The 23,470-nt window shown below is 37.6% G+C and overlaps 1 pseudogene; it reads left to right on the forward strand.

The window, feature by feature from the left end:
• Positions 1–23,470, forward strand: part of LOC127439939 (probable voltage-dependent N-type calcium channel subunit alpha-1B) — a 194,125-nt pseudogene that overhangs the window by 117,323 nt on the left and 53,332 nt on the right.

Consider the following 23,470-nt stretch of genomic DNA (forward strand, 5'->3'; position numbering starts at 1 on the left):
TCTTGAATCGATTTTGCTTGACAATCATAAGGCTGCGGTTCTCTCGGTTGGTTGTGCATCTTTTTCTTCCACACTTTTTCCTTCCACTCAACTTTCTGTTAACATGCTTGGATACAGCACTCTGTGAACAGCCAGCTTCTTTGGCAATGAATGTTTGTGGCTTACCCTCCTTGTGAAGGGTGTCAATGATTGTCTTCTGGACAACTGTCAGATCAGCAGTCTTCCCCATGATTGTGTAGCCTAGTGAACCAAACTGAGAGACCATTTTGAAGGCTCAGGAAACCTTTGCAGGTGTTTTGAGTTGATTTGCTGATTGGCATGTCACCATATTCTAATTTTACTATACACTAGTATTTTCGACATAAACAGGAGATTTGAATTTGGTCTATTATTAGTCAATTTTCCAGCATCAATCTGTTGCTTCTGAATAAGCGGTTTGATTTTAATTGACTATATCACAATTCCAGTGGGTCAGAAGTTTACATACACTAAGTTAACTGTGCCTTTAAGCAGATTGGAAAATTCCAGAAAATTATGTCAAGCCTTTAGACAATTAGCCAATTAGCTTCTGATTGGTGTACTGAATTGGAGGTGTACCTGTAGATGTATTTTAAGGCCTACCTTCAAATTCAGTGCCTCTTTGCTTGACATCATGGGAAAATCAAAAGAAATCAGCCAAGACCTCAGAAAAATTGTGGACCTCCACAAGTCTGGTTCATCCTTGGGAGCAATTTCCAAACACCTGAAGGTACCACATTCATCTGTACAAACAATAGTATGCAAGTATAAACACCATGGGACCACGCAGCCATCATACCGCTCAGGAAGGAGGTGCATTCTATCTCCTAGAGATGAATGTAATTTGGTGCGAAAAGTGCAAATCAATCCCAGAACAACAGCAAAGGACCTTGTGAAGATGCTGGAGGAAACAGGTAGACAAGTATCTATATCCACAGTAAAACGAGTCCTATATCGACTTAACCTGAAAGGCTGCTCAGCATGGAAGAAGCCAATGCTCCAAAACTGCCATAAAAAAGCCAGAATACAGTTTGCAAGTGCACATGGGGACAAAGATCTTACATTTTGGAGAAATGACCTCTGGTCTGATTAAACAAAAATTGAACTTTTTGGCCATAATGACCATCATTATGTTTGGAGGAAAATGGGTGAGGCTTGCAAGCTGAAGAACACCATCCCAACCGTGAAGCATGGGGTTGGCAGCATCATGTTGTGGGGGTGCTTTGCTGCAGGAGGGACTGGTGCATTTCACAAAATAGATGGCATCATGAGGAAGGAAAATTATGTGGATATATTGAAGCTACATCTCAAGACATCAGCCAGGAAGTTAAAGCTCGGTAGCAAGTGGGTCTTCCAAATGGACAATGACCCCAAGCATACCTCCAAAGTTGTGGCAAAATGCCTTAAGGACAACAAAGTCAAGGTATTGGAGTGGCCATCACAAAGCCCTGACCTCAATCTGATAGAAAATTTGTGGGCAGAACTGAGAAAGTGTGTGCGAACAAGGAGGCCTACAAACCTGACTCAGTTACACCAGTTCTGTCTGGAGGAATTGGCCAAAATTCCAGCAACTTATTGTGAGAAGCTTGTGGAAGGCTACCCAAAACGTTTGACCCAAGTTAAACAATTTAAAGGCAATGCTACCAATACTAACAAAGTGTATGTAAACTTCTGATCCACTGGGAATGTGATGAAATAAATAAAAGCTGAAATAAATAATTCTCTCTACTATTATTGTGACATTTCACATTCTAAAAATAAAGTAGTGATCCTAACTGACCTAAGACAGGGAATGTTTTCTATGATTAAATGTCAGGAATTGTGAAAAATGAGTTTAAATGTATTTGGCTAAGGTGTATGTAAACTTCTGACTTCAATGTATCTTTAGTGGTCAAAAGAATAGTTCTACCTGAACGATAGCGTGGTGTAGATTGAGTAACATTAGCTAATCGCAGCATACAAGAGACGAGGTAATGATCTGAGATGTCATCGCTCTGCGGCAGAATTTCTATAGTATCAATATCAACTCCATTTGACAGAATTAAATCTAGCGTATGGTTATGGCAATGAGTTGGTCCTGTCACATTTTGTCTGACTCTAAGAGAGTTTAGAATATCAATAAATACTAATCCCAATGTGGCATTTTCATTATCTATGTGAATGTTGAAGTCACCAACAATTAAAGCTGTATCCACAGTAACTATTAAATCTGATAGAAAATTTCACCAAGTTTTCAAATTCACCAAGGAAATCAGAATATGGCCTGGGTGATCTATATGCTGTAGCAAGTGCAAAAGATGACAGAAATTTTGTAATTGTATCTGACGGTGTCACATTAAGCATTATTAGTTCAAAAGACTTAAACTTATGTCCTGTCCTCTGAGTAACACCAAAAACTTCACTGTAAATTGCAGCAACACCTCCTCGAACCTTCAGGCGAGGTTCATATTCATTAACAATAACCTGGGGAGTAGATTCATTTAAACTAATATATTCATCCAGTTTAAGCCAGGTTTCGGTCAAACAGAGCACATCCAAACTATGATCTGTAATCATTTAATTTACAATTAGTGCTTTGGTTGAAATTTTTTTAGTAGCCCTACATTTATATGATGTTTATCTTATATTATTTTTTTGCTATTTTCAAGTTTTACCGTAATCAAATTTTTTTCTAAATGATTTAGGGAGGGGTTTGTGTTTGGTAATTTGTGGAACAGACACAGTCTCTATGTGATATCTAGGTGATAGAGTCTCCATGTGTTGTTTATGTGACCTGTGTGACGTCTCAAGGCAGACGTACGGATTAGCCAGTTTGTCTGCTTCTGGCCTGGGCCCCAGTTAGTCAAATACTATCACTATTAAGACTATTAGCCAAATTACTTGAGAATAGATTGGCACCTTCCCTGGAGGGATGGAGTCTGTCTCTCTTTAGCAGGTCAGGTCTACCCTAAAAACTCTTCCAGTTGTCTATAAATCCTATGCTAGGATTTGAGGTGGCACACACAACTGTCAATAAAATGCCTGATGCTCCATCAGCTCAGGGGATAATTAATTCTGTCACAGCATGCAGTTTCCTCCCTTTGGTTTCCCAGAAGACCACCAGGGCTGTTGGTGAGAGGTGATCTCCCAAACTCTTTCATGGTGGCCAAACTTTGATGTTTTAACACAATACAGTCAAGTAAAAGTTACAGTAACTGTTTACAGGTGTTTTGACTACTTCTGGTGTCTTGCTGCAGTCACTATTGTCTGCTACAAACTCACTGCATTGTGTAAAATATTAACATTACCTTGGTGTGCTGGGTGATACAATGCTCTCTGCAGCCCCTGCCTCCTGCTGGATGTTTATCAGAAATGCAGTGACATCAGCGATTTCAGTTCATGGCATCAGCATGTTACAATAAACCTTATAGTAGTCACTTTTCTCTGCCTCACTTCCTATGCTGAATGATTTCCTCCCCACAGTGTCCTCTGAGATAATTTTGTTTAGTTTAGTTATCTATTTACAACAATTTTCAGTGGTGCTTGCTTTTCAAAACCCCTGTATTAAACTTCATTGTGTAACCCACACCATTTTTGCTACAGATTTGAATGATATTTCAAATCGTGTGACTTGTTGTGTGCTGATTTTTGCCTGGTGGATGATAAAATGTACAAATTACTCTGTACTTACACTGAAGGAGGGACACAAGCCATATCTAGGAACCAGAATATTACAGAGACATGGAGTGGGCTCTTTTGATTTAGGCCAGTATGCAACCACCTAGATCATCCTAGCAATGCCCTAGTAACCACCCACAAAACCACCAAAAATATATGGCAAATGTATTGCAACCTCTCAAAAAACCTTGGCAACCAAATAGTAATGATGTAGCAACCTCCCACAACAACATAGCATTGTTGTGGTGAGTTTTGCACATGCAAGCATCACTCACATTTTCTTCATAAAATGTAAAAATGTAATTTGCATAACCTCATGTCAGGCAAAAGAGTTTCAGGCTCTCAGATCTGACAGACCTTTAGATTCTAGATCAGGCAGGAGTAACTTGACTGAAGACGCGAGTAGTATAATGTGATCTTTGTCTCAGAGGAAGTAATGCTTGCTGAGGAAGATAAGAATGCAGAAGAGAAGGAGGATGGTTCCTGGTACAAGAGGAAATGCAACAACCCAGGTAATCAATCAGAAAGAAAATACTTTATTATGGTTTTCAATGCTGTTATTATAATGTACTTTCATTCCAACGTGTTTAGTACTGAAGAGAGCCAAGAAGAGCAAAAATGACCTCATCAATGCAGAGGAGGGGGAAGACCATTTCACTGATATCTCATCAGTCGGTAAGCATCAGGCCCAGCACCTGTGGCCTTTAAACTCACAGTGGACAAGCCGTAAGCACTTAATTTGATAATGAAGTGCACTGCATTCATGTACGGGATCATGTCTACTTAATAGAAACAATGTACAGTACAATGGATCAGCAATTTTGAGTGAAATAAGAATTAAGTAAAGGTATTGAGTGGTGTAAATGCCCAGATGTGTGTTGTGGACTCTGGGGCCACCAGATCTCTCAGAAATGACCTTTAATTGGTCAGTGAAGGCTTGTACTGCATTATTCCACCTTAAAGGAATAGTTCACCCAAAAATGAATATGTGCTTATAATTTACTCACCCTCAGGCCATCCAAGATGTATATGAGTTTCTTTCTTCATCAAAACAGAATTTAAGATTTTTAGGATTTCATTTCAGGCCTCCTCCTCTAAACAATGCAAGTGAATGTACTTTTTTTGACAGTCCAAATGCATATTTAGGGTGCATCAAAATAATCCACACGACTCCAGTTGACAAATAAAGTTCTTCTGAACCCAAACAATTGATTATTTTTAGAAACAAAACAATACTTACATACTTTTTTTAACTACAAATGTTCACTTCCGTACATCTCTGTGATGCGCGCTCATGAGAGGGATGATGTAAGCTCGTTGGTAAGGTTACGCGTTACACGGAGGAGGAGGCAGGAAGCGCGTCATTGTTTACAAGAGGAGCAGTGCTGTACAAAAGTTTAATCATCTTTGCTGTAGATTTGTATTGTTCAAAATGGTCGTTTGGTGTGTGTATCCCGGATGCTTCAACCTTCAGAAACCCCAAAGAAAATGCACGCCGGGAAAAACGTTAACTTTTCATCGATTGCCTATACATGATCATGAACAATTGAAGCTCTGGCTTATCGCGCTGAACCTGGATTTCAGTACACCCCTACATTCTCTCAAATATTGGAGGGTGTGCAGTGAACATTTTAACCCTGAGGATTTCAGACCATCGTAAGAAACAAAGGGTCGATATCTGAATTCATCGGCTGTGCCCGTGCTGTTTTTCCAGCAAACTCAGGCATGTCATCACCCGATTTCTAATTCACCGCACCTGCACTCAATTCACTCGCTCATCACTGCCTGCATAAATAACTCACCTTCACACCACTTCACTGTCAAGCCTCACACAAAGGACTCGCAGTGTTTATTTACCTGTCTGTATTTGCTCTTGATCTTTGTCGATATATGTTTAGTGCTTACTCTGCTGTTTTGCCTGCTACCTCTTCTTTAGTTTGTGAAGCTTCTCTTCTGTGATGATATCTGTACCATTGATCTCACTGTGTAAACCCTGTGAATCTCAGTAAACGCTCTTGCACTTGGTTTCACTAACTACAACGTGTGTGGCTTGAATTCCTGACAGTCATATAGCCTATATATTTCTGCTAAAGAAAAAGCACAAGTAGATAACGCAACGGTATTACTCAGAAATAAAGGATGGTTATTTACTGCAGTAATGTTTTTTTATTTTTTTTATTTATTTGGAAATGATTTTTATTTTAGATTGTTTTGAAATTGTTTTGGTTTGTGAACGGCGCTTGGTCTGTGCAAGTTTCTCTTGTAAACAATGACACACTTCCTGCTTCCTCCTCCACGTGACAAATGACCTTACCAACGAGCTTACATCATCCCTCTTTTGAGCGCGCGTCACAGAGATATACGGAAGCAAACATTTGTAGTTAAAAAGTATATAAGTATTGTTTTGTTTCTAAAAAATAATCAGTCGTTTGGGTTCAGAAGAACTTTATTTGTCGACTGGAGTCATGTGGAATATTTTGATGCACCCTTAATATGCATTTTGGACTGTCAAAAAATGGAGGACATTCACTTGCATTGTTTGAAGGAGGAGGCCTGAAATGAAATCCTAAAAATCTTACACTTTGTTTTGATGAAGAAAGAAACTCAGATACATCTTGGATGGCCTGAGGATGGCATATCAGCAAATTTTCATTTTTGGGTGAACTATTCCTTTAACTATGAATGAAGCCTTGCACTATCTTCATTATTTCACCCCAGAGCATGCTGAAAAATTTAGTTAAGTTAATAGCTTCACTACTTTTAGTTAGTTACTGTACTCCCAAATACTGATTCCATCAGCATAATTTCACACACGCACGCACGCAAGTGCAAGTGTATTCAGTGTGGCTTTTTGGGTTTAGATTGTTTTCATTGATGGAGAACAGAGAGATATGACAGAAAGAATGTATAAGGACCAAAAGAAGAAACGAGAGAGTGGATAAATAGATGACATAGGTGGCGTCGGCTGCTTTATGATGCTTCACTGAAGGCAAATTTCCACATTAAAATAGCCAGCAAAATGTTTATCCCTCATCTCTCTGGGGCGAGTAACAAGATGCTAACGGAATGATTTATCACCTCTGCTTTTTTTTACACAGTGACTTGACATTTGTGTTTAATGTGAGATACTGAGAGTTCTGTTTAGTGAATAAGTGTTAGAGTCACAGAGCTGCAAGGGGAGACAATTCTCATACCCATATATGCATTTTTCCTGTCTCTGTTTATGACACAATGTGTATCAGATAAAAGAAAAGAAAAAAATCCTACAAAAATTTTAGAGGCCAAAAGGTGTAAAAAGGTGACATAACATTTTGCATTTACTCCTTAATTAGTGGCCAAGAGAAGAACCGGCACACCTAGATCTGCATGCATAATATTATACTATTATTATGCAATATTATTTATTAAAAATACATTGTACATCTTATGCATGTTCATTATAATGTATGGATATAAAACAATCCTCATAATTATATCCGTATTTCTATTTTTGTGATATATAGCGATACATTATTGATCTGTGTTGATGTGATCTAGTTTTATTATAGGTGTGCATATTCTCTATTTTACCTATTGTTTATTTGCATATTTGTGTAATATGTAAAAAAAAACTACAAATCTTGCCTGTGACATATTTACAAATGGTTTGTATTAGAACACTTACTGTAGAAAATTAAGCTATTATTAAAACCAGGTGTGCCGGTTTATCTCTTGGACACTGGTGAAGAGGTAACCTGAAAATCTTTTGTCACCTTTTTTGCACTCTTTGTCCTCTTAATAATTTTTTTTTTTATTCCATGGATATAGAGTGTTAGCACTTGTGCAAAACCTCTTCTGTTCAATTGCTCTCCTCTGCTCACCTCTATTGTACACCCTCCATAAGCCATTGTGAACATCAGAAACAGTATCCCTCTCTGTCTTGTACTCTCTCTGCAGCTACCCATGGCTCTCCATTCACTCGTACGAGCGTAAAGAGTAGCAAGAACGAGAGCTCATCTTACTTTCACAGAAAAGAGAAGAGGTTACGGTTCTTCATCCGTCGTATGGTGAAGGCCCAGAGCTTCTACTGGACTGTTCTGTGTATAGTGGGACTAAACACACTGTGTGTGGCTATAGTCCACTATAATCAGCCTGACTGGCTTACATATGCACTGTGTAAGTGAATTGCATCTTAATGTTTTGATCCACATCAGGGGTGTCATCAACTACATGCGGTTGTGTTAGGGATGTACAGTAGTTCCCACAGTTTCTAGTTCACACAGTAACGCCTACTTGTCCAGGGCTGATGTGGCAAATTTCCAACAACAAACAATTTGTCTAACCTCGAAACTGCTGTGCAACATGACACCTTGTCAGAAGATATTTGATGTGCAATGTACAGTTATGTGGAGTGGGATTTTAAACCGATGATATTTCTCAGAGGGTGGGGCTACCCAGTATTACTGTGCAGAAATAGATTAGTGCCATTATACTGTGATGACAAAAGAGCATTGCTACACCTTTTTCATAAACCTTTTCCTACATACATGCCAACTAGGCTAATAGCTATCTGTCATTTAGCTAATGCTCTTATTCAAAGCCACACATAGTACAATTATTATAGGGAAAGCTCCCCAAGGAGCTATCTGAGGTTAAGTGCCTTAATGAAGGGAAATATGATGGAGTTTATGGATCGCCCATTGTAAGGTTTAAATTTGCAATCTTTTGGTAACATGGCCAGATCCTTAACTACAAGGCCACACCACTCCTACTTGGCACCATTGCACCCATTATTTTTAATCCTATTGCGAAAGCAACAAAGTATGAGCAAAGCAAAAATTAATTTTCTTTTACATTTATTTTGTATTGTTTCAAGTAGAAATGTCTAAAAAAATAATTAAAACAAGAACAAAATGCTTTTGAAATTGTGTAGGATAATGAGAATAAGAAGTTTATTTTTCCTACTTCACTGTCAAATTGTTTGTTTTTTTTTACTTGTGTTAATCATTAATCAAACTATATTTATAATTGCATAAATGAATTAGAGACTGACACCATTAAAAAATGCTTTGTGTGTACAGATTTGGCAGAGTTTGTGTTCCTTGGACTGTTTCTAATAGAGATGAGTCTGAAGATGTACGGCCTTGGGCCCAGGACCTACTTTCACTCCTCATTTAACTGCTTCGACTTTGGGGTGAGTAACGTCCCATCAGATACAAATTATACACAGGACAAGAAAATGTTCCATTAGGAATTAATTCCGGGGGGTCTGCCTTTTCAGAAGCAAAGACAATCCTTTTTCCAGGAGAAATTGAGTGCTGACAAAGCCCTGCTGTTACAGATCGCCAAAAACAACAGAAGAATTTTGACAAATTAATTGTATTTTCATATATGTGTTCTGTCTTTGCTATGTTTAGGTTATTGTGGGAAGCATTTTCGAGGTGATTTGGGCAGCAGTAAAACCAGGGGCCTCTTTTGGCATCAGTGTGTTGAGAGCACTACGTTTGCTGAGGATATTCAAAGTTACAAAGTAAGTGATCAAAAATGTCCCTTAATCTAGGCTGCCCTCAGCATGTACAGGGTCCAAAATTTACACTTGCCAAGCCCTAAATGTGAGTATAAAGTGTCTTTAATCAGTAAATACAGGACTTGGCCAGTAATTTTATAAGGAACTGCAACATAATATATGGTTTAGAACTAATTATACTGTAAAAGCAATATTCACTGAGAGACATGTGATTCAAATCATGAAGTCTACTTAAGACAATGTATGTTTTGACTTGCACTTCCACCTTAAACCTAAGTAGAAAATGTATCATCATACAGTAAGTTTATCTAGGATGCCATTTTTTTTTTTTTTTTTGTCTTAACAAGTAATGAGGAAAAACAGTTAAATTATTCCATTGTCATAGGGATAAAATATTTCGGTAACACTTTACAAGGTTTCATTTGTTAACATTAGTTAAAGCTGAAGTATGTAATTTCTGCACCACTAGCTCCACCAAATGGAATTGCAAAAATAAACTTTGTTTTCAAAACAGCTTTCTGAATATGCCCCCTGTCAGCAGTTGGTCAAACAAAGAAATAGTCCCGCCCCCAACTCACACCATTGGTCGAGTCAGTGTCATTGTGTTTGTATACAATAGACAGGTCGCTTAAAACAAACAGAGGATTTCCGTTGCGCCACAGAGACAAAGTGCTTACAGTTTTCGATAAAATCAACCTATGAATGGCTTACTTATAGTTGGCTCTGCATATTAAGGTTGGAGAGGAGAAAGTATTTTAATACAGAAAAAGTTACATACTTCAGCTTAAACAACATTAGTTAACATTAGTTAACTACCAATGAACAATACTTTTACATAATTTATTAATCTTTTTTTCCGATTAATAATTTTTATTGATTCTAACATATGAAACAGTAAAGCAAAACATATATGCACAGAATCAACTTCTAACCCCCATTATTCCCCTTCCCCTTCCCCCTCCCAATCCACAACCCCACCTGACCCCCAACAAACATCCCTGTGGTCTAAGGCAAATTACAAAACACACACACACACACACACACACACACACACACACACACACACATATATATATATATATATATATATATATATATATCACACACATTTAAACTATAAATCCCTCTCCACTGCCCCTCCACGAGAGCCTTCCAGTCAGGTAGCTGCCCCACTTCATATTAAACACCCCCAGGTTGCCTAGCCTTCTAACTAACATCTCCTCAAATGCCGCCACCCTACTCATCTCCGTGCACCACTCCAGAAATGAGGGCGAACCAGCCCACTTCCATACCCTCAGAATGATCTGTCTACTGATCATGACACTGGCTAGGACCCAATTTCTTATGTATTTATCCCCTATACTAATGACCGCCCCATCACCTAAAATACAGAGTCTGGGGCAAAATGAAATTTGAGTGCCCATTATGTCACACATAAAACTCTGAACCCTCAACCGGAATTCTTGGATCTTAACACAGCACCAAAAAACATGAGTTATGTCCCCATCTTCTGATTGGCATCGCCAGCAGGTGGGTGTGTCTTTAAGACCAAGCCTATACAATCTAGAGGGTGTCCAATAGAATCGATGTAAAATCTTGAATTGCTTAAGGCGCACCCTTGCATCTCTTTACAAACTTGACGTTTTATAGAATCCTAGCCCGCACTCCCTCCTCCAATACCAAGTTTAAATCTTTCTCCCATAATCTCTTGAGAGAAGTTAAAGCTCCGTCTCCCAGACACTGAATTAGCAGGGAGTAATACACTGATGCCTCATGGCCTTTTCCAAAAGCAGTAATCACAAAATAGTACAAAGCAGGTGGCGCAGCTGTAAATACCTAAAGAATTGAGACCTGTGAATCCCAAAAGGTTGAACCGAATTTTCAAAGGATCTTAACACTCCACTCTCATATAGGTCATCGAGCATATTAACCTCCCTCACAATCCACTCTGTCCAGCAGAAAGGGGACTTATTAATACATAACTTTGGGTTCAGTCATATGCTCAAAGCAACATTTAAATAAATGTCCGAATTAAACACTCTGGACACTTTTGCCCATACTGCGTGCAAATGCGAGATAACGGGGTGTAACTTAACTTCTCCGGTTAGTTTGATAGAAAGGCTTTGCAGTGGCGAAATAGGGGCAAGAACTTCCTGTTCAATACAAAACCAGGGAGGGGCTCTCTCAGGTGGAAGTGACCAGTGAGCCAAATGTCTGAGACCGAATGAATAATAATAAAACAAATCTTGGGTAGGCCTAGCCCACCTTTGTCAATCGGCCTATGCAACTTACTGAAATGTAATATGGGACATTTACCATTCCAAATGAAGGACTTCGCTATGCTATCAAATTGCTTGAAATAAGAGAGGGGGACATCTGTATTCCCCACAGAGGATATTGAGGACCAGTTGGTCTGCATATAAACATTGATTTCAGCCTTTAACATTTGTTGGACTTCAGGATTTTTCAAAAGGGATACATTAATTTGCCAACTATATGATTTCCTTTTCTCCATATGTGGCAACACCCCTAAACAAAACAGGGCGTGATCTGAGACTAAAATGTTTCCAATTGAGCAATCAACAACAGATGAAATGAGGGATATAAAAAAAATCTATTCTAGATAATCTTATGGACTGATGAAAAAATGTATTGTCCCTACCAGATGGGTTCAGAAGCTTCCAAATATCTGTAAGACCAAGATTTTTACACATCATGTGAAGCATCAGTGTTGCTCTAGGGGACTTGCACACTTTTGCTTCACTACAGTCAAGGACTGAGTCCATCAAAAGATTAAAGTCTCCTCCCAATATTATATCATGAGAGGTGCCAGTGGCTTGCAACATCCCTTCAAGATTTATAAAAAAGCCCTGATCATCAACGTTAGGAGCGTAAATATTAGCCAAAAAACAATAATGACTCTTCCTAATTTATCTTTAATCTGTTTGAGGCATTTGAATTGTAGATGTTTACTTATCAGTGTAATGACTTCCCTGCTCTTACTTGAGCCAGCACTAAAGAAAACATGTCCACCCCATGTCTTCCCATATTTTTCAGCTTCCTGCAGGGAAAGATGTGTTTCTTGAAGAAACACTATATCATATTTCTTATGCTTAAGAAGTGAAATAACCTTCCTTCTTTTTATGGGGTTCCCCAACCCATTCACATTCCATGTGGAGAGACACAATCCACTCATATTAACATTTGACATTTTGAAATATAAGAAAAAAATAGATTGTGTGTCAAAAACAAAATTATAAAGACCACATTCCAACATTAGTGCAAAAATCAAACTTCCCCCATAACCAAACAAACAGAAAAAAGAAAAATATGCGCATTAACCCCGCGCACAACAGCGGCAACTGGCGTCCATCCCTCTAAACTCAAACAGTCCATGTACGCCTACGAGAGCCCCCGTGACAACTTTGCCGTCAGATTGCTCAAGTCCGGTGTTTCTATACAAATTTTGTGAGACAGAATTACACAACAAAAGATAATCTATAAAACAAACTCCAGCCAATAGGCGTAATAAACAAAAAAGGGCATGTAGATTCATCCACAAAACTGTCCCGAAGGTGTGTTACTCCACAAACAAACTCCAGCCACTAGGCGGAACCAGCACAAAAAGAAAAAAAAAAGGCACTCAGTTTCCTCAAAGTCAAACGAATGTTCAATGAGCTGGACACTCGGCTGCTACATGAGTGCAACAAATGACCTAATCACTCCAATGTCTTACAAGAAATACTCCACAAAACAAACTCCAGCCAATAGGAGGCATAAGCACAAAGATCGTGCAGATTCATCCATTAAACTGTCCCGGAGGAGTGTTATTCCACAAAACAAACTCCAGCCGCTAAGGTGGAACCACCACAAAAAGAAAAAAAGGCGCTCAGTTTCCTCGAACAGTCAAGTGAATGTTCAGTGAATCAGTCCACTCGGCTGCAATGTGAGTACCACAAGTTAACTTACTTCATTGGCTTTATGAAGGACATCGCTTGCTGTGGGCATGTAAATGTTTTACGGCCATCCTTAGCATCTATTCTCAATTTGGCCTGGAATATCAGTGCAAAAGCGACCTTCTGTTGATGTAAAAGTTTCTTGCATTTCTCTCGTCGAATTTGCAAAGTCTGGGAAAAAGAAAATGCTGTGGTTTTTCCAAGAAAGACTTCCTTTACTCCTCGCCTCGAATAACACAAAATCTTTATCGAATGATCTCAGAAATTTGGCCAGAATTGATCGGGGCCTACCTCCCTCTGCAGCTCGCTGATAAGGAACCCTGTGAGGTCGCTCGATTTCCAGTTTATGGCCTGTTATATCAAGCAGATTCGGAAAGAGCCCGTCCAGGAATTTCACCATATCCTGACCCTTTTCGGCCTCAGGAATTCTGACAATATGGACATTATTCTGCCGGCCACGGTTCTCCATGTCCTCCAACTTCTCCCATACATGCTCCAAATCCACCCCGGTCGCCAGCGGACCAGCAGACAATTCCCTCTCAGATGACTCCAGACAATCGATCCATCTCTCGACATCCCCCATTCCTGTAACCACCTCAGAGAATTTCGTCTCCATGGCAGTGATCGATCGACGTATCACAGCAAGATCCTTCAAGTCAGCAACGACCTTCGTCAGCATTGCCAACATGTTCAACATCTCTTGCCGCATTTCCCTCATCTCTCCGACCAAATCGACTCCCTGGCTCGGGGCCTGCACTTATGTGCTATCAGCTTGAGCATGTAAGTGTCTTTTAATGTTCTCTGACATATTGTCCTCCTAGAACAGTTATAGAACAGAGTGTATCGAATCTCACCGGTTTATGTCATTAAAAGTGTTAAAACGAGCAATGTGCGCAGAGCTCGCCTTTCACACATAAGATCCTCGCATGGTGTCACGTGACTCTTCGTCATTTATTAATCTTGGTTGATGTTGATTTCAACATATACTAATACATTTTTAAAATCAAAAATTGTACTTTTTAACATTAGTTAATGCACTATGAACTAACATGAACTACAATGAACAATTGTATTTTTATTAGCTTACATTAACAACAATTATTAAATGCTGTAAAAACATATAGTTCATTGTTTGTTCAAGATACTTAATGCATTTACTAATTTTAATGAATAGAACATTATTGTGCAGTGTTAATATTTCTTAGTAAAAATAATTCAAAATACAGTTTCATGGCCAGTATGAAATATTTATGTTTGGTAAATTTTCTCAGTTCATCCGCCACTGGCCAATGTGGCAAAATAGTCAACTTTGAACCCTGTATATGTATCATATGTCCTGAGAATCAAGGTATATTCCTTTCTCTAAACTAAGCTATAATGGAATACTTTGGCAGGTATTGGAACTCTTTGCGAAATTTGGTGGTGTCTCTGCTCAACTCAATGAAGTCCATCATCAGTCTCCTGTTCCTGCTCTTCCTCTTCATCGTTGTGTTTGCTCTCCTGGGGATGCAGCTCTTCGGAGGACAGTAAGTACCTCTGGGCACTTACACTCACATCTAATCTATACCCTTTACTCTTCAGAGCACTTGGATAGTATACTTTTGACTTGCTTTGTATAAACTGATAAATAAAAAGAACACCCCTTGATGTTGGATTAAAAGTCCCCATCGTCTACGTTCCTTGCTGTATAAGCGGCCGTGACTCCTCCAAGCCCTGCCATTTCATTTACCACTTAGCCTCATGTTAAAAAACATGATTGAGCAGATCCAGACGGCAGAAGTTTTCATTTCTCTGTTCCATGAATTATTGATTGTATGCTACAACAGAGGAATTGCCTCTGTGCAGGCTTCCCAAGCGGTAAATATCAGCTTAGAAGCACAAACATGCTGTCATGTGATCTGCTGTAATAAGAAGTGTGCTGGATAAACAAATATGAAAATGTTATTGAAACATAACAGAGCAGTGTGAAGATAGCTGCAGGAGAGGCAGTTCCCTCCTGATATCGATGAAGTCTTTCCAGCTCTGTGTTTAGTGAAATGAAAAATTGCTTTGTGCCTTTCTGGCACTCAGTTTCAGCTCCATAGCGCATTAATATTTAAGACTGTAGATGGACACGATAAACTCCCTGTCTGATCCATGAAGTTATTTTCTGGGTTGGATAAAAGAGACAGTGATATAGAGTGTAAAGCACCTCAGAGAACAGTGCGAGTGAAAACAATGAGACCAGATAACACGTTCTCGCTTTTGATGGAAGTGCTCAGAATCTTGAATGTTTGTGCAGGTGTAACCATAATTGAAATAGACAGTAACAAGTGTTTTAACCAGCAACAAGTAATTAGTCTTAAGCAGGGGTAGAAAGAGTTCTGAAAAATCATACTCAAGTTAAAGTACTGCTACTTCCCAAAACATTTAGTGAGAGTAGAAGTACATTAAAGTACCTGTCCTAAAAATTACTTAAGAGTAAAAAAGTAGCTCATTTAAAAGTACTCGTGAGTATTGAGCAGGCCCGGATAGTATGCACGTGTGCCGTTATATGTTGGTGCACCAGTATTTGTCACGGGCAATGCGTGTATGTGATCTCCAGCAAATGATCTCAGCACTATTGAGGGTGTTGATCTCTCTTGAGCCCCCTCAGTAGCTGGGCCCCTGAAAGCTGTCCCCTCTTTCCACCCTTTCCTCCCCACTTGTGGGTGGCCCTGCCTCCTTATAATAAACACTGTATGCTGTAATTTTAAAATATAGCATACATACTGTAATTCACATTCCCTTGTATGGCTGTTTGTTAGAGTGAAAAATATAGGTATCCTCCAACAGTTTTGAAGATTCTGCCTGCTGACTCGTGTAGTTGACAGCGAAGCAGTAGAGAGCTTCTAGACGAGAGATGAATCGCTGTCTTGAAGGAAGAAAATTCTGAGGAATGTTGTTTGCGCACCTGCTTTTATAGCGGACAGCTTCATGCCTAAAAAGGCAGGGCTCAAACACCATAGCCAATATTAGAATACTGGCATTATTGAAGAGAGGTTTCAACTAGGTCGTGTGGAAGACACTCCCTATATGTCAAGTGTACTGAGTCGTAAGGGAAATATAGTATACTCTAGCAACATTTAAAAAGTTTTTAATGTTTCAAATGTTATTGTAATAATGTTTTGCAAAATAAATAAATAAATAATAATAGGGCTTGAGTAAAGGAAGCATGTTTTTTTTGTTCAAAAGAATAATGAAAACAAGCTCTTGATTGTGAGATGTTTCTTCTCCTGTTTTAAGCATTTCTATTTACTAGTTTTCTCTAGTAATAAGGACCACTGCAGAGCCCTGAGTGTGCAGAGTGTGAAGGAAACTGGAGCAATGCAAAAGCATATTTAATATATATATATATATATATATATATATATATATATATATATATATATATATTATAAATTCTTACTGAGTATTTTTGTCTTATTTTCTGGTGAAAACATATAAACATCCTTAAAGCAAGAAAGAAAAGTATTTGAGAAGCAGAATGACAAGATATTAAGTCTTGTTTTAAGAGAATTCCAACAAAATTTGGTTGGGTTTATGCTTAAAACAAGACAAAATATTTGCAAATGGGGTAAGAAAAATAAACCTGTTTTCCCTTTGAATCAAGTTTTTTTTTTTCTTCCCCCATTGGCAAGTAGTTTTTCTTTATATAAGCATACATGTTATAATTCTTTGTTTTAGATTTCTCTAAAAATATGACAAAATCTCTTATGCTATTTAGCTTCTTATGTAAATGTATCTTGTTTTAAAAATGTTTAGATATTTTTTACTAGAAAACAAGACAAAAATACTAATAAGAATGATTTTTTTGCAGTGTAAAACATTAATGAAACCTGAGTGTTTGTACTCTTTTTGTTAGGTTAACTCGTATCACATAATCTCATGATCTTAAATATCTCTTAAACAGACTGTGCATAAACATCTTAAATACTTGCCGAGGCAAGTATTTAGACTACTTTTTAATCTAATTGTCAGTCTGTTTGCATTGTTTACTAGCAAACAGATATAAAAAATAAAAAAATAAAACGATTTTGGAAATAGAGCAAAGCTGGCTCTGTTCTTTCTAGCACTGAACATTGTAGCATAAACATGAGACTCATCCAAAAAAATATGATTCACAGCTCACCACGATCTCTCTCCTAGATTCAATTTCGAAGATGAGACCCCGACTACCAACTTTGACACGTTCCCAGCTGCTATTTTGACAGTGTTTCAGGTAATAACCATCTGGCAATATGTGTCTGAAGACACTCATTTGATATTTGTAGTGTCTGCATGATGTGTTTTATCTTGTCAGATTCTGACAGGAGAGGACTGGAATGCTGTGATGTATCATGGAATCAAGTCCCAGGGAGGAGTGCACAGAGGAATGTTCTGCTCCGTGTACTTCATTGTGCTCACGCTGTTTGGAAACTGTATCCTTTTTGGGCAACTGACTGAAAGTGTATGAAACTGTCTTGATTCACAGCTTTATAGATGACCACTGGATTCCTTAAAATGCATTTGATAAGACACTCTCCTCAATGTCTTTTTGGCCATCGCTGTTGATAACCTTGCCAATGCACAAGAACTCACCAAGGTTGGTTGAACATTTTTAGATCCTACATACGGGCAATTTTATAAACATGGCATTTATTCACATCCTCTTGCACTGTGTCACACTGTACCATGGTTATTCTTGTTATGCACTACCCCTTGAACTCCATAATTGTTATACAACATGCTTTTGTTGAAATTTAAGCAGGTATTTAAATAAAAGGGTATAACAGACATTCAGAAATATTCTCCAAATTATAGGATATAAATGAAGTGCTAAAGTTAGCCATTACTCTGTGGGGGATTAAGAGTTAGTTTACATAAGGGTGTAAACTTGGGGTACATTTTTAAAGTTAATTTAATTTTTTTAACAGACTTCTGAAATTTTGATATTATCATACTGCTGAAATTGGGAGTTTTTCATAGCACTTGGGGACAAAAATGGAAACATCTGCTCAAATAAAAGTAGTGAAACTATGTAAAATTCACCCTCCTATTCATAATATTGACTTATAGGATTTTCATGATTTATATCCAATATATATGAAGGGGGCATGAAAATATACAATATATTATAAATGTATTATAGAAATGACTCACTTGCCATCTGTAACTGCACATGCACCACATGAGTCTTCCTCCACATATGTTGTGTATTGTAAATTAAAGAGGAAGTGAACTATCTTCACACACTGGCAGCTTTTATTGGTTTCATAAGACTGTCTGTAAGGGCTCTTTTTATCTGACTGATGTTTGCCCTGGTCAGTAACTCAAGGTAATGAAGCTTTCAATCCGTCGTGGGATTTACAGCCCTACGTGAAAACAGTACCAACAGTATGAGGCCATCACTACATTGATTTGTTAATGGTAGAGGTGCTTGCCATGGGATGCAAATGTATCTTTCCCTGTCTTACTACTCTCTCAGGATGAGGAGGAACAGGAGGAGGCCATCAGTAAGAAACTGGCTCTACAGAAAGCCAAGGAGGTAAAGGAGGTCAGCCCCATGTCGGCCGCTAACATTTCCATCACAGCGTAAGTCACTAACCCTCCGTAACATCTGTTCATAACTCCTTCCTGTTCTCTCTCTCATGTACTTTTTTATGTTTCTCCCATTCAAGAACTGAATTTCAGTTTGATTACAGTGTGTCTGTTTCTGGGTGTTGGCTGTTTTATTAATTTTCTGTTATAATATTTATTTGGTCATCAGTAAGTCTCTGTAAGTGTTCTCTGTATGATTGGTCCTATACCCACATCCACTAGTTGGTTGTTTTCACTCTGAAATGGTATGCATGCTTGATTTACTAAGTGGAAATAGATGAGGATCTTCATTCTTACTGAATGTGGCTGGAAAATCAATCTATGTTTGATTAGGCTGGATCAGATTTATGTGTCATTCAGGTTATCAGCAACTAATTAGCAGCACAAGCGGTAATTTACAAATTAGGGAAATCATAAAACAATGTATATAAAATTCTTGTGTGCTTCAATGGAAGCAAGGAAATCTGACCTTTTGTACAAATGTGTTAATGGTCACAAATTGGGTTACGTTTGATTTATGACTTAGAAATAGTGCAGAATCTTATATATTTATTCATTTTACAACATATAGATAAAATTATTAAAACACAAGACCAGTGGTTACTCTACCAGTAAGTTACTCTAAAAAAGTAATTAATGACTAACTACTTATTACATCTTTTACAGTGTAATTAGATTACTGTACTAATTAATCTGTCTGAAAAATAATTGCTTTACTTATTTACTTTCTAAAATACTTATCAACCTCGACCAGATGAAAAATACAAGGATAGACATAAAACCGTTCTTTTACTTCTTTCAAATAAATCATATAAAATAAAATAAATTATTCATGAACTGGCCAAAGAATTTAAGGGAGCAGCGTTAAATTAGAAAAAAAAAAATATTTTAACATTAGATGTTAAATTTCTATTTGAAATTCACTATTGTTTTATATAGAATTGTTCTATATTCTATACAGTATTTAATGCAATTGCATCAGAAGTAACTGTAATTAAATGACTGAAAATTAAGAGTAATCATAATTTAATGAAAAAAGTAATTTAATTACAGTAATTTTTACTTAGTAATGCATTACACCCAACACTGCACAAGACAGGCCCACTGTGAGAGCGTATACACACATACTCGCACATAAAAGCAAGCAGAAATTCAGTTCTATGCTTTTAATTAAATCCAGAGATAGAATTAAGACTGATGTCAGGGTAGATGCTTCAATTAGAGAAATTAAATGAAATAACAATAGAATGAAAATGAGGCTGTGAGGGATTGATGTTCAAACTGTTTATTTTGCATAGCTAAGATTTAATTACTCCATTTGTGCAGTATTGAACATTTAAAGGTTGTAGAGATTTGCAGTGCAATACCAACAACTGGATGAGTCTGCTTTCATTTCCGTTTTCTCCACTGTATTGTACGTTTGTTTTTTTCTTAAATTTTTGTCACCATTCCTCTGTCTTTTCACACATATTTGTTCCTTAATGATTTTCTTTCTAATTTCATATGTTTGTGTTCTAACCGGTTTTCTGTGGCAGTGTGGGGACTCTTAGTCTGTCTGTGTGTATCTGTGTATTTCACTGTGTGCTATATGTGTTTTAGGAGTTATGTCTGCTCCCCTGCACACCACTACCTGAGGTAATAGTTCTGTATAGGGCATGACTAATGCTTTAGTATGTGAATGGACATATTTTGATCATCTGTGAGACAAAAGACAAGTACTCATCCATGACCCACCTCATAGTTTTTGACAGTGACTGCTGTATTTTGGACATTCCAGAATCTTCTCCCTTATTCATTTTTCACATGCAGTTTATGTATTCCCATGGTTAACCTGCGATTTTTATATTAACCCTCTGCTCACCTGTGCTAATCATTAATCTATAGTGTTTCACTCTTTCCACTTTAAAGCTGTTGTAAATGAACATTTTATGAATACCACACATAAAATTCCCCTTCTGCCTGACAGATGTCTCTAAAATAGGTGTCCTGAGAAATATAACCTGTGGTGGTCTAATTCAGTCTAATTCAGTGTGGATATGTCTGGTGGACGTTAGCAACACGACTTACAGCAGCCCATTATCTGTAGGTAATGGGGTACTAACATATTGAGAACAACATGTTTTTATTTTATTTATTTATTTTTTTTTTTATAAAAGCTTGTTAATTTTCATTAGATTATAATGGCAACAGATTATTTTGCCAAGTATATTAAATGTTTCATAGTAAATGCGAAATGTGCTCTTACACACTGACATGTAATACTCATGCGGGCAATGAAACTTTCCCCCACCATTTCCTCTCTTCTCTCTACAACAATAAAGTGGCCGAAAGGCAAGGGATAGTTCACCCAAAAACGAAAATTCGGTCATTATTTACTCACCTTTATGTTGTTCCAAACCTGCTTTCTTTCTTATGTTGCCGTCTTTTCAATACAGCTGCCATTTCATTGCCATTGTAATGAAGAGATGGCCTGCAATGTTCATTATAACATCTCCTGTTATAATGAACAGACAAAAGAAAGTCAGATTTTTGATGACATGATGACAGATTTTTAATTAAAATTATTTCTTTAAGATCACTCTTTGAGGTTCTGTCATAGAGTTTGATGCAAAGAGTCAGAACCATATTGTATACCTTGTCCACTAGAACTGCAATCTGACCACAGGAGTGTTTCACACCGCAAGGCCCTTTTAGAGCCTTGGCAGTAAATAGTGTCTGAAAATCAGTGTAACCCTCTCTCTCAGCCTCTGAGTGTTCTCTTTCCCAACATCTGTCTACACATCGCTGCAGTTCACTCATCACGCCCGCTCCCTGGAACACAGCCTACCTGCTAGAGGTGTGCTCAGAATAAAGTGATGAGGAAAAGAGAGAAGACAGAGGAAAGCAGAGACGTGTTACTATTCCTCCACTGAACCTTTGCTTTACACTGGGAACTGTCTTGATTCATGTATACTTCATGCTAAATGAATAAGAAATAAGGCATAGGATAACATTACCCAGAAGAACATTTCACATTTAATTTCTAAGTAGGATGGGAGAAATATAAGAGATTTAGGTTCTCTCTTAATGGAGGGCAGTAGCGGATCCTGGTATAGGCATTATAGGCAGCCGCCTAGGTCGGCAACACTCTCTGGGCCGGCACAAAAGGATACCTGCCCGGCCAAGCCCACACAGAGCTCGCAAGATTGCGATGTGAGAAAAGATCGAGAAAATTAGTATCAACCATGTGATTGCTGGTCAGATATGACAAAGTCATTGATGATTTTGCATCAGTGAAAACTAGGAGGGGAGGGTTCAATTTTAAATTAGGGATTAAGTGTAATAGCACAGAGTAGCAGCAATCTGTAAGAATTCTGCCATAAACTTTATTTATTGACTCTTTAATTTAGTTGTGCAATTTAAGTTATGTGCTGTATATATGATGTCAATGTTAATAGAATGTGTCATATATATAATATATATATACACACACACACAGTACTTTGCAAAAGTTTATTTAAAAAAAAAAAAAAGTTTTTGAAATAGATGACTTGGACCGAATAATTAAGAAAAGCAGCCACTAAGTGCCCAGCATATAGATGGAACTCCTTCAATACTGTTTAAAAAGCATCCCAGGGTGATACCTCAAGAAGTTGGTTGAGAAAATGTCAAGAGTACATTTCTGCAAAATCTAAGCAAAGTGTGGCCACTTTGAAGATGCTAAATTATAACATAGTTTTGATTTATTTTGGATTGTTTTTAGTCACAACATAATTCCCATATTTCCATTTCTATTATTCCATAGTTGTGATGACTTTACTATTATTCTAAAATGTGAAAAAAAAAATAAAATAAAAAAAATAAAAAAAAAATAAAGAATGAGTAAGTGACCCTAAACATTTGAACAGTAGTGTGTGTGTGTGTGTGTGTGTGTGTGTGTGTGTGTGTGTGTGTGTGTATATATATATATATATATATATATATATTAGTTACTTCATTTCTATATTCATTGTCTGGTTATTTTTATTTAAAGGGATATTTCACCCAAAAATTTAAATTCTCTCATCATTTGCTCACCCTCATGCCATTCCAGATGTGTATGACTTTCTTTCTTTTGCAGAATACAAATGAAGATTTTAAGAATAATTTCTCAGCTCTGTAGGTCCATACAATGCAATTGAATGGTGGCCAGAATTTTGAAGCTCCAAAAATATCATAAGGGCAGAATAAAAGTAATCCATAAATCCAGTGTTTAAACTATGTCTTCAGAAGTGACATGATAGGTGTGGGTGAGAAACAGATAAATATTTAAGTGCTTTTTGAAGTCTTATGGATTACTTTTATGCTGCCTTTGCGATTTTAGAAGCTTCAGCGTTCTGGTCACCATTCACTTGCATTGGGACGTTAGGGGGGCGCCATGTCTGATCTTGCCTAGGGCACCAAGTAAGCCAGAACTGCCACTGATGGAGGGGTAGATATTAGGCCGTTAAACCAGGCAAAGGCCACTAAATAGTGCACTTGTTGTGTATTGCAGGCATAGGATGCATAATTAAAGTCAACATGAAATCAAAATTCACCCTATTTACTTTCTTAATGCACATTCCTGGTCTTAAAGGGTCTTATTCACTCATAAATGCATTGAAGTTGCAGAAGTAGTTCCCAAGAAAAAAAATCTAGATGGATTCACAACAGTTACACATATTAATTTGTTCTTACCTTCATTATAATTTTAATTAATCTCAGATTGAGCTATAAT

The sequence above is a fragment of the Myxocyprinus asiaticus genome, chromosome 4 (genome assembly GCF_019703515.2).
Source record: "Myxocyprinus asiaticus isolate MX2 ecotype Aquarium Trade chromosome 4, UBuf_Myxa_2, whole genome shotgun sequence".
NCBI classification, from domain to species: domain Eukaryota; kingdom Metazoa; phylum Chordata; class Actinopteri; order Cypriniformes; family Catostomidae; genus Myxocyprinus; species Myxocyprinus asiaticus.